We start from the raw sequence: 13147 nt of genomic DNA, 5'->3' as shown, positions 1-13147 counted from the left end.
TCATCCCAAATGTGCTCTATAGGGTTTAAATCAGGTGATTGGCTTGGCCATTGCAACAGGCAAATATTTTTTTTTGCTAACCAATTTTTTACTAAATTGGATGTGTTCTGAGGATCATTGTCTTGCTGGAATTTCTAGTCCCTACCTGCTCCAATGGCAGATGCAGAAAAGCAGCCCCAGGCCATGACATTGCTACCACCATGTTTACCTGAAGGTGTTTAAAGGGAATCTGTCACCTCAAATTGGTAGGCTATGTAAATGCCCTGTGTCCAGTCTGATGGGCGGTGTTTTGTCTTTTCTCCACCACATCCTTCCCCGCTGTCCGCAATATTTTTGTGAATTTGAGTAGGTGTCCACCATAGTTTGCTGGTGTGCAATGCAATCTTGCCTCGCACACTCGCAGTATGCTTTGCCCAACTGCGGGCAAAGCCGAAAAGCATTACTAGGCATGCGCCCGCGCACTATGTCACGGAAGTATTTTGCTGTGTTCCGGGACATAGTGCGCCGGCGCATGTGCAGTAACACTTTTCGGCTTTGCCCACAGTTGGGCAAAGCATACTGCGAGTGCTCGAGGCAAGATTACATTGCACACGCGGGAACTATGGAGGACACCTACTCAAATTTACGAAAATATTGCGGACAGCAGGGAAGGATGGGGTGGAGAAAAGAAGACGAAACACCACCTATCGGACTGGACACAGGGCATTTACATAGCCCACCAATTTGAGGTGACAGATTCCCTTTAATACCTTACATCATTATGTTTTCCCATTGGGTTGTATATATAGTACTTGCCATTACTATCAAACAGACTGAACTTGCATTCATCGGACCTCAACACCTTAGACCAATCTGTCTCTTTCCATTGGCTGTGTTCTTTGGCAAAGTCAAGTCGGACCTTCCGCTTCTTTGCAGAGAAGAAAGGCTTCTTGACTGGAACTCGTGCATTAAACCCTACTGCTCTTACCCGTCACCCTACAGTTCGGCGACTCACTTTGACCCCATATTCTTCATTCATTTTGTGCAAAATCTGTACAGCACAGTTATGGAAATCAGATACTGACTTTTTCTTAATAATGTGATGAACTTTGGAAGAAGAATAAAGCAAGGGAATGTGGTAAAAAAATTACTGAATTTAAGCCCAGGTCAGGTAATACAGGTCCTTCTCAAAAAATTAGCATATAGTGTTAAATTTCATTATTTACCATAATGTAATGATTACAATTAAACTTTCATATATTATAGATTCATTATCCACCAACTGAAATTTGTCAGGTCTTTTATTGTTTTAATACTGATGATTTTGGCATACAACTCCTGATAACCCAAAAAACCTGTCTCAATAAATTAGCATATCAAGAAAAGGTTCTCTAAACGACCTATTACCCTAATCTTCTGAATCAACTAATTAACTCTAAACACATTCAAAAGATACCTGAGGCTTTTATAAACTCCCTGCCTGGTTCATTACTCAAAACCCCCATCATGGGTAAGACTAGCGACCTGACAGATGTCAAGAAGGCCATCATTGACACCCTCAAGCAAGAGGGTAAGACCCAGAAAGAAATTTCTCAACAAATAGGCTGTTCCCAGAGTGCTGTATCAAGGCACCTCAATGGTAAGTCTGTTGGAAGGAAACAATGTGGCAGAAAACGCTGTACAACGAGAAGAGGAGACCGGACCCTGAGGAAGATTGTGGAGAAGGACCGATTCCAGACCTTGGGAAACCTGAGGAAGCAGTGGACTGAGTCTGGTGTGGAAACATCCAGAGCCACCGTGCACAGGCGTGTGCAGGAAATGGGCTACAGGTGCCGCATTCCCCAGGTAAAGCCACTTTTGAGCTACAGAGAAGCAGCACTGGACTGTTGCTAAGTGGTCCCAAGTACTTTTTTCTGATGAAAGCAAATTTTGCATGTCATTCGGAAATCAAGGTGCCAGAGTCTGGAGGAAGACTGGGGAGAAGGAAATGCCAAAATGCCTGAAGTCCAGTGTCAAGTACCCACAGTCAGTGATGGTGTGGGGTGCCATGTCAGCTGCTGGTGTTGGTCCACTGTGTTTCATCAAGGGCAGGGTCAATGCAGCTAGCTATCAGGAGATTTTGGAGCACTTCATGCTTCCATCGGCTGAAATGCTTTATGGAGATGAAGATTTCATTTTTCAGCACGACCTGGCACCTGCTCACAGTGCCAAAACCACTGGTAAATGGTTTACTGACCATGGTATTACTGTGCTCAATTGGCCTGCCAACTCTCCTGACCTGAACCCCATAGAGAATCTGTGGGATATTGTGAAGAGAAAGTTGAGAGACGCAAGACCCAACACTCTGGATGAGCTTAAGGCCGCTATTGAAGCATCCTGGGCCTCCATAACATCTCAGCAGTGTCACAGGCTGATTGCCTCCATGCCACGCCGCATTGAAGCAGTCATTTCTGCCAAAGGATTCCCGACCAAGTATTGAGTGCATAACTGAACATTATTATTTGTTGGTTTTTTTGTTTGTTATTAAAAAACACTTTTATTTGATTGGATGGGTGAAATATGCTAATTTATTGAGACAGGTTTTTTGGGTTATCAGGAGTTGTATGCCAAAATCATCAGTATTAAAACAATAAAAGACCTGACAAATTTCAGTTGGTGGATAATGAATCTATAATATATGAAAGTTTAATTCTAATCATTACATTATGGTAAATAATGAAATTTAACACTATATGCTAATTTTTTGAGAAGGACCTGTAAGTACAATAGACAGAGAGAAAGAAAACCAAGCATAGCTTGCAATTAAACCCTTGTCTGGGAAGGATGTGGAGGTAGGGGTGCCTTGCCCTGGAAAGGATCAGCCCCCAATGTACACTTCTAACAAAATAGGATCCGCACACCTTTACTACTAAATTACTGTACAGGTGCACAAATATGCTATGTGGCCAATATACAAATATATACATACATGATGTATTATTATTATTATGATGATGATGTGTTGGCACACTGAGCTAAATTGCAAGCTATGCCTGGAATTTAATTTTTTTTATTAGATCTGGATCTGAACTTGTCACTATAGATTGTCACAATGATCTGTAAAACTCTATGTAATAGCTAAATTAAAAAAAAAAAAAAACTTCCGTCTCCAGCCTGGCATTGTCTTAATTTTCGAGATCTTGCTTGTGCAGAACATTTCACATCATGGTTATTATGACATACGGTACATCTATGGATAGAATGCAGGTGGACACTGCGCAACTGTGAGCCTCAGTTAGCCCTGAGGCTTGAGAAATATCAGTGCAATACTAGGGGTCCATTAGGAAAAAACTGAATTATGGTCAACCTCAAATTGAGAAAGTCACAAATTTAACAGAAGAAACTGTCAAAGAAGGAAGAGGTGAAAAAAGACAAGTGAGACAGCAGGATTATTTCCAAATATGAGGAACGTAACTGAAAGGGATATAGACAGGACACAATCATTGAAAATTAGTCTATGGCTTCAAATAACAAAACATGTAGAGGATAAATTCTGCATAGAGATCCGGAACAGAATTTTTTTTTAATTCCATGTTCACTCTTGTACAGAAATCTTGCAGCTTTCACCCTTTCAATGGCATAACACTAAACCCACACATAAGAAAAGGCAGATTTTGCTGTGGATTCGTGATGACTTCCAGGTGTCAGGAGGCAGATATACAGGCTCATTCTGGTGTGGGTCCATTTTTGGACTTTATTTAATCATTTTTAGCATTTAGAATCATGTTCATGTTATATTGCATTAGGCACTTTATCTTCTGATAGGATGGGATCATATCTCAATACTCGGCAGTGGCGCTGGCACTCGGGACCGGAGTATGCGGCTGCTTGTATTTCTATGCAGCTGAGTGCCCTGGTCCGAGTGCCGGCGGCACTGCCGGGTATTGAGATGTGAGACTCTCACACGTGTGATCCTGGCCATAGGCAGAGGATCATTACTATAGTTATGTCCTTTGTGTTTCATACCCTGATCCACAAGTCTCTATACCAGTCATGTATATACAAATCAGAAGCATACATAGTCTGTCTAAGTTACTAGAATCATGTAGTGATACAATAGGTTATACCAGTCATATCAACCAAGACAGACATAGAACTTCAAAGAAGGACAACTGCATATACGTATGATCGACAACAAGAGCACCAAAAAGCGCAGTCAGAAAACGTCCAATAGTGAAAATATTAAACAGCTTTATTAATTAAAAAGAGATGCAGGTATGCAGCATGGCAGGCAAAACGAATCCCCTATACGTGCCCACACACGCATCTCATGTAACAGGACCGAGCTAAGGTGCACAGCTTATCATCATGGACCATGTACACAACACATCCATATACAGGTCCTTCTAAAAAAATTAGCATATAGTGTTAAATTTCATTATTTACCATAATGTAATGATTACAATTAAACTTTCATATATTATAGATTCATTATCCACCAACTGAAATTTGTCAGGTCTTTTATTGTTTTAATACTGATGATTTTGGCATACAACTCCTGATAACCCAAAAAACCTGTCTCAATAAATTAGCATATTTCACCCATCCAATCAAATAAAAGTGTTTTTTAATAACAAACAAAAAAACCAACAAATAATAATGTTCAGTTATGCACTCAATACTTGGTCGGGAATCCTTTGGCAGAAATGACTGCTTCAATGCGGCGTGGCATGGAGGCAATCAGCCTGTGACACTGCTGAGATGTTATGGAGGCCCAGGATGCTTCAATAGCGGCCTTAAGCTCATCCAGAGTGTTGGGTCTTGCGTCTCTCAACTTTCTCTTCACAATATCCCACAGATTCTCTATGGGGTTCAGGTCAGGAGAGTTGGCAGGCCAATTGAGCACAGTAATACCATGGTCAGTAAACCATTTACCAGTGGTTTTGGCACTGTGAGCAGGTGCCAGGTCGTGCTGAAAAATGAAATCTTCATCTCCATAAAGCATTTCAGCCGATGGAAGCATGAAGTGCTCCAAAATCTCCTGATAGCTAGCTGCATTGACCCTGCCCTTGATGAAACACAGTGGACCAACACCAGCAGCTGACATGGCACCCCACACCATCACTGACTGTGGGTACTTGACACTGGACTTCAGGCATTTTGGCATTTCCTTCTCCCCAGTCTTCCTCCAGACTCTGGCACCTTGATTTCCGAATGACATGCAAAATTTGCTTTCATCAGAAGTACTTGGGACCACTTAGCAACAGTCCAGTGCTGCTTCTCTGTAGCTCAAAAGTGGCTTTACCTGGGGAATGCGGCACCTGTAGCCCATTTCCTGCACACGCCTGTGCACGGTGGCTCTGGATGTTTCCACACCAGACTCAGTCCACTGCTTCCTCAGGTTCCCCAAGGTCTGGAATCGGTCCTTCTCCACAATCTTCCTCAGGGTCCGGTCTCCTCTTCTCGTTGTACAGCGTTTTCTGCCACATTGTTTCCTTCCAACAGACTTACCATTGAGGTGCCTTGATACAGCACTCTGGGAACAGCCTATTTGTTGAGAAATTTCTTTCTGGGTCTTACCCTCTTGCTTGAGGGTGTCAATGATGGCCTTCTTGACATCTGTCAGGTCGCTAGTCTTACCCATGATGGGGGTTTTGAGTAATGAACCAGGCAGGGAGTTTATAAAAGCCTCAGGTATCTTTTGCATGTGTTTAGAGTTAATTAGTTGATTCAGAAGATTAGGGTAATAGGTCGTTTAGAGAACCTTTTCTTGATATGCTAATTTATTGAGACAGTTTTTTTGGGTTATCAGGAGTTGTATGCCAAAATCATCAGTATTAAAACAATAAAAGACCTGACAAATTTCAGTTGGTGGATAATGAATCTATAATATATGAAAGTTTAATTGTAATCATTACATTATGGTAAATAATGAAATTTAACACTATATGCTAATTTTTTGAGAAGGACCTGTATATTAAAATAACATCAATGTTGCAAAGGCATCAATCGATGGTACTCATGACCCTAGAAACAAGTGTCAGATATTAAATAGCGTCAATAGTGCAAAGGCATCCATCAATGGTACTCATGGCCATAAAGACAAGTGTCAGATATACAGTACATACCACAGTGGTGGGTCAGTAAGGTGCGCACCGAAGTCCAGGCCTCCCCTGTGGAGGCCTGGACTTCGGTGCGCACCTTACTGACCCACCACTGTGGTATGTACTGTATATCTGACACTTGTCTTTATGGCCATGAGTACCATTGATGGATGCCTTTGCACTATTGACGCTATTTAATATCTGACACTTGTTTCTAGGGTCATGAGTACCATCGATTGATGCCTTTGCAACATTGATGTTATTTTAATATATATGGATGTGTTGCGTACATGGTCCATGATGATAAGCTGTGCACCTTAGCTCGGTCCTGTTACATGAGATGCGTGTGTGGGCACGTATAGGGGATTCGTTTTGCCTGCCATGCTGCATACCTGCGTCTCTTTTTAATTAATAAAGCTGTTTAATATTTTCACTATTGGACGTTTTCTGACTGCGCTTTTTGGTGCTCTTGTTGTCGATCAGTCATGTATATGTTGCATGGCCATTTATTCACCGCTATATGTTAGGCTGGTTTCACATTTGCGTTTTTTGCCGCTGCGTTTTAGTGCAAAACAACGCATGCGTTTTTTTCCCTATACTTAACATTAAAAATGCATGCGTTTTTTTTCCTATACTTAACATTAAAAACGCATGCTTTTTTTTGCATGCGTTTTGCCGCGTTTGACGACGCATGCGTCGTTTCTATGCTTGCGTTTTGTTGCGGAAATGCAACATGTAGTAATTTCTAGAGGCGTTTTTTTGCCGCGTTGTTAAGCGCAAACTCCGTCATCCTGCCTGGCAGAAACAAAATGTCACAGATATGTGACCAGGGTCTGGTTGGCCCTCTCTACCAACCCACTCGTCTCGGGATATGCTGAGGAGAGATTCAACTCAATACTGAGTAGACAACAAAGCTCTCTCCAGAATTGAGACGCAAACTGGGGACCCCGGTCACTGACAATTTTGTCCGGCATAGTCCGAACATAGTCTGCGATGTCACAGGCCATATGCGGCCACCAATATGACCTCGCCAGTAGCTCAGATGTCCTTTTGGTCCCAAAATGTCCACCCACCCTAGACGAGTGAGCCCAAGAGAGAACCTCTGGACGCAAACTGGATGGTACAAAAATCTTGCCTGGAGGCACAGACTCTAGCGAAACCGGGGCCACAGATCTCAGGTTCTCGGAAGGGACAATAAGCCGAGGCTCCTCTTCCTCCTCCTCAGATGATACAACAGAGCGAGAGAGCGTCGGCCCGAATGTTCTTCTCCCCAGAAAGAAAATGGAGGGTGAAATAGAACCGAGAGAAGAACAAGGACCATCTAACCTGGTGAGAATTTAGCCGCTGGGCGGTCTGTAAATAAACCAAATTCTTCTGGTCTGTGAATACTTGGAAGGGAAAGAGAGCCCCCTCCAAGAGATGTCTCCACTCTGAGAAGGCCAACTTCATTGCTAGCAACTCCCTGTCCCCTGGACTGCTCCAGCACCAACCGATGAGGCATCCACCTCCATTATAAATGGCTTATCTACATCGGGGCAATGTAGGATGGGAGCTCTAGCAAAATGAGATTTAATAGAAGTGAAGGCCTTGGAGACCTCCTCAGACCACAATTTGGGATTTGCTCCCTTCTTGGTGAGGGCTACCAAGGGAGCTACCAAAGTTGAGAAATGAGGGATGAACTGGTGATAATAGTTAATGAACCCCATAAAGTGCTGCACCGCTTTAAGAGAATGGGGTTCTTGCCAGCAAACCTGTAAGGAAAAAAGGGATTAGCTGTGGATCTTGGGAGATCCAGGTCCGCCTCCTACAGACACTAAGCACAAACTGAGGTACTTGGTGCTTGTCGGTGGGTGTATACTGCCGGGGAGGAGCTTTCCTTTTTTCCTTTTCTGCATAGTGTCAGCCTCCTAGCAGCAGCAGCAGCATACACCCAAGGTTCTCTGTGTCCCCCAATGAAGCGATAAAGAAACAAGATTTTTAGAAGATGGGGGTCTGTCTTATAGTCCGACTATAAGGTATCTTTCCTGGGGGCCTTCGACGGTGGAGTGGGTCAGAGGACACATGGTCTCATCCATGAGTGCGGTACATCCATGCTTTCACAGCTGCCACTTTCCTGAAGCTGTGGGCCACCGGATGCGATGCATGCGCAGATTGGAATCTTGGCCCAGCCTCAGGAAAATAGCCGTCTCCGGCAGCGCATGCACAGATTGAGATCTCAGCTGGGCCTCTAGCGGCCCACAACTTCAGGAAAATGGCCGCCGGGAAACAAATGATGTAATCCACTCTGCTCACCACCGACACCGAGCCCGCAGCATCGCCACTTCCTCCGCTGCCGGCTTCCGGAGGAAGGGACCATGCTCCACCACAGCCGCAACCCCCCTGTAACCCTGCATTTGGACTATAAGACACCTCCCATTTTCCTCCCAAATTTGGTGGGAAAAATTGCATCTTATAGTTAAAAAAATGCAAGTAAGCATAATAAATAATATACTACCATTCTGTACACTGTCCAACAGTCCAGTTTCCAGAACCTATCAAACAGTCTCAACTAGTGATGAGCGAACGTGCTCACCACTAGTCGTTACTCGCCCGAGTATCGCTATGCTAGGCGTACTCGGCGAGCAGCGAGCATTTCCAGTATTATTCAGCGGTAACTGCAGTCTCCACCCAGCAGTTTTGGCGGACTTTAGAGACCCAATCACGGTGCAGGAATTGTCTGCCAGACCATGAAACGCCGCAGCCATCTTTGTTGTGGTTGTGCAGTGATTGGCTGGGCCGTACAGCATCATCCCAAGTATGAGACCTGGCGCCACCCTGCTCGCTGCATTCTGTTCCTGTTTCAGTGAGAACAGCGCTATTCAGCCTAAAAAATATTGAAAGGCCACAGATTTGCCAGTGTGGTATTTCTGTTACAGCTGTCATATATCTCTGCTCCAAGTTTTGGCATTGGAGGTCGGTGTACTCATTTTTTGGCTGTGAGATACTCAAATCCTATACAGCGCTATTTCGCATAAATTAATTTAAAAAAAAATTGAATACAGTCTGTTAGGTCAGGCTGAGGCCTGATACTCAAATTCTAGACAGCGCTATTTAGGATTAAAAAAATTGAAAGGCCACAGATTTTCCAGTGTGATATTTCTGTGAGAGCCCTCCTATATCTCTGCTCCAAGTTTGGACATTGTAGGCCGGTGTACTTATTTTTTGGTTGTGTGAAACTCAAATTCTATACAGCACTATTTTGCATAAATTAACATAAAAAAAATTGAATACAGTCTGTTAGGTCTTTTTTTGTTTGTTTTAAATTCACCGAAAAAGGCCTCATGTATCTGTGTGCTCCAAGTTTGGTCATTGGAGGCTGGTGTATTTTTTTTTTTTTGGCTGTCTGATAGTCAAATTCTATACAGCTCTATTTTGCCTTAAAAAAAGTTGAAAGGCCACAGGTTTGCCAGTGTGGTATTTCTGTTAGAGCCGTCATATATCTCTGCTCCAAGTTTTGGCATTGGAGGCCGGTGTACTTATTTTTTGGCTGTGTGAAACTCAAAATCTATACAGCGCTATTCAGCCTAAAAAAAATTGAAAGGCCACAGATTTGCCAGTGTGGTATTTCTGTTACAGCCGTCATATATCTCTGCTCCAAGTTTTGGCATTGGAAGCCGGTGTACTTGTTTTTTGGCTGTGAGATACTCAAATCATATACAGAGCTATTTCGCATAAATTAACTTAAAAAAAAATTGAATACAGTCTGTTAGGTCAGGCTGAGGCCTGCCTGGTGTTTGGGTTTGAAAAATCGTAGATTTGCAGGCATACTGATCACATATTATTTCGCTACTAGTAAAGACATTTGTGTTGAACATTTGAAATAGTGCAGTAGTCTATTTAAAATGGGCAAGGCAAGGGACGGGTAAGTGGACGTGATGCTGATGGTGCATCCAGAGGACAAGGCCGTGGGCAAGGTGAAAGTAGGCAACAACAAAGACCCACATCTTCTCGCTCGACCTTCCTGTCCCATTTTCTAGGGGACCGTAGCACACCACTATTGAAGCCAGAGCAGTGGGAAACGGTTGTTGGTTGGATAGCGGATAATACTTCCAGTCACTTAGCCACCACCACCTTGTCTTCCACACGTTCAAGTCTGAGTAGCCATGAGTGTGGCCAGGATATTCCTCACCCTGATCCTCCTTCCTCCCACCATGCCGAGTGCCCTGAGACAACTGATCCCACACTTGGACACTTTCAGCTTCCAGCTCACCGACTGTTGTGTGATGTCCCCACGTGCTGGAACTCTATGCTGCATATGTTGGAAAGGATTTGTGAGCAGAAGAGGGTCGTTGTTGACTACCAACATCAACAAGGCCATCGAATTTCAGGTCAGACTCCACTCATAAGACAGGAGTGGACATGGATGTCAGACATATGCAACATCCTCCAAAACTTTGAGGACTGCACTAAGATGGTGAGCGGCGATGATGCTATAATTAGCATCACCATCCCGCTTCTCAGCATTCTGAAAAACTCTGCTCACAATCAGAGCTTGCATTGCAGGCGAAGCACGAGGACATGGAGCAAGGAAACATACAGGTGGATTACACTCAGCCCAACCTCATGTCTTCTCAACGTGGATTGGTAGGCAATAAGGAACAGGAGCTACTTTTATGCGCTATAGACGGTACTACAAACACATCTGTATTAGCTGCTGTTCAGCGGGGATGGTCTGAGGACAGGGAGAATGAAGATGAGGAGGACAGCATGGTCAGTCGTCCTGTTGGTGAAGCACGGAAGTCTTGCCTGTTAGCAGTCTGGCACGCTGGCTAACTTTATGTTACGCTGCATTTCACGTGACCCTCAGATTATCAAAATTTCAGGTGACACTCATTACTGGTTGGTGACACTTCTAGACCCACACTACAAGAACTTTCAATCTCTTCTGCCTGAGGCAGAGGTGTACTAAAATGTTGCAGTACCACAGGGCCCTTGTAGCGGAATTACTTACAAAATTCCCATGTGAGAACGCTGGCAGAGTTTGTTGTACAACCAAGGACTCCAAGCGAGAGAGACAGAAGTACAATCCAGCTCAGGCAGGGGAACAATGGCCAACTTCTGGGACAGATTTCTCAGACCCTCCAATCGTGGCGGCACAGCGGCAAAGGGTGCTGTCACAAGAAGTGCAATGTTTGGGAAGATGGTGAGGGAGTAACTTGCAGATCGTACAAACGTCCTCCGTGATTCCTCTGTGCCTTTTAATTATTGGGTATCCAAGCTGGACATGTGGCATGAACTGGCTCTCTACGCCTTGGAGGTCACGGCCTGCCCTGCTGCTAGCGTTCTGTCAGAGAGGGTTTTTAGTGCCGCTGGTGGAATTATAACAGATAAGCACATCCGCCTGTCAACTGAAAATGACAGGCCGACTCTTTTGGGGAGGTGTATTCTCATGCACCTCTTCACAACACATGGGTATACGCTTCCAGATTTGGTCTGTTTGTTCTTATCCTCCTCCTTATCCTCATCCAGGACCACTATATCACCAGGGTGAACGTGGTCTGTACGGTGCATTTTGGCCAAGGGTGCTGTGATGGCAATCTTTTATTTTTAAAAAAAGGACAACACATTGGGGAATTGAGCATGACATTACATTGGGCCTACTTCTTAACTCGGTCTCCTGCAATCTGTCCTGTACCTGCCAGTAGATCAGCAGGGTGAACTTGCTCTGTACGGTGCATGTTGGCCAAGGGGGCTGTGATGGCACTTTTTTATTTTTTAAAAAAAGGACAACACATTGGGCATGACATTCCATTGGGCCTACTTCTTAACTCTGTCTCCTGCAATGTGTCCTTCAACTGCCACTAGATCACCAGGGTTGACATGCTCTGTACTCTTATAGGCCACTGAATTTTGGGCTAGGGGGCTGTGATGGCACTATTTTAGTAAGTCCAAAAAGGACACCAGATTGGGGAATTGGGCATGGCATTCAATTGAGCCTACTTCTTAACTCTGTCTCCTGCAATGTGTCCTTTAACTGTCACTAGATCACCAGGGTGAACATGCTCTGTACTCTTATAGGCCGGTGAATTTTGGGCTAGGGGGCTGTGATGGCACTATTTTAATAAGTCCAAAAAGGACACCAGATTGGGGAATTGGGCATGGCATTCAATTGAGCCTACTTCTTAACTCTGTCTCCTGCAATGTGTCCTTTAACTGTCACTAGATCACCAGGGTGAACATGCTCTGTACTCTTATAGGCCGGTGAATTTTGGGCTAGGGGGCTGTGATGGCACTATTTTAATAAGTCCAAAAAGGACACCAGATTGGGGAATTGGGCATGGCATTCCACTGAGCCTACTTCTTAACTCTGTCTCCTGCAATGTTTACCTTTAACTGTTACTAGATCACCAGGGTGAACATGCTCTGTACTGTTATAGGCCGGTGAATTTTGGGCAAGGGGCCTGCGATGGCACTAGTATATTTTTTAAAAAAGGTACCCCACATTGGTGAAAACACGTCCTTGTTGGCAAAGACTTCATAATATTTGTGTACCTTAAAGAGCTCCCTTAAAAAGCTAATTTTTGTGTTGCCTGGTTGCTCACATTGGACACAATACACTTCATATAAATTTGATAAAGCAATGCTGCTAGTTTGACTCAGTAGTTCATTAAAAATATTTCTTTGTTGACTACATTAGTTTCTCTCCACTTTGGCTGCCTCAAATGTACAAATGGCAAATATACAAATGGTGATTTGTAACCAAGATTTAAAGACTGTATACCGAATGCATTCAGACAATCACATAGCTGCATTTCTTGTAAAACATTTACAGATGTGACAGACAATGCTCATAGTGACACACTCTTGATAAATGTTTGTTTATTCACTTCACAAACAGTTCTAAGCCTCTATATGTTTGCTGTTTGTCATTGTAAAACATTAAGGTTTACTGAAACTATGCCGGTGGTAGTTTGATCTAAATCCTTGTGACTTATTTTCTAGGGGTTTATGGCTCCTCGTCTGGTGACTCCATATCTCAGTTTAATCCAACCTTGAAAAGTGGCCACTTGAAGGTCTGGATGAAACTAGAGATACTACATAGTGTA

Source organism: Ranitomeya imitator, chromosome 3, assembly GCF_032444005.1.
Source record: "Ranitomeya imitator isolate aRanImi1 chromosome 3, aRanImi1.pri, whole genome shotgun sequence".
Taxonomy (NCBI): domain Eukaryota; kingdom Metazoa; phylum Chordata; class Amphibia; order Anura; family Dendrobatidae; genus Ranitomeya; species Ranitomeya imitator.
This window is presented reverse-complemented; position numbering follows the sequence as displayed.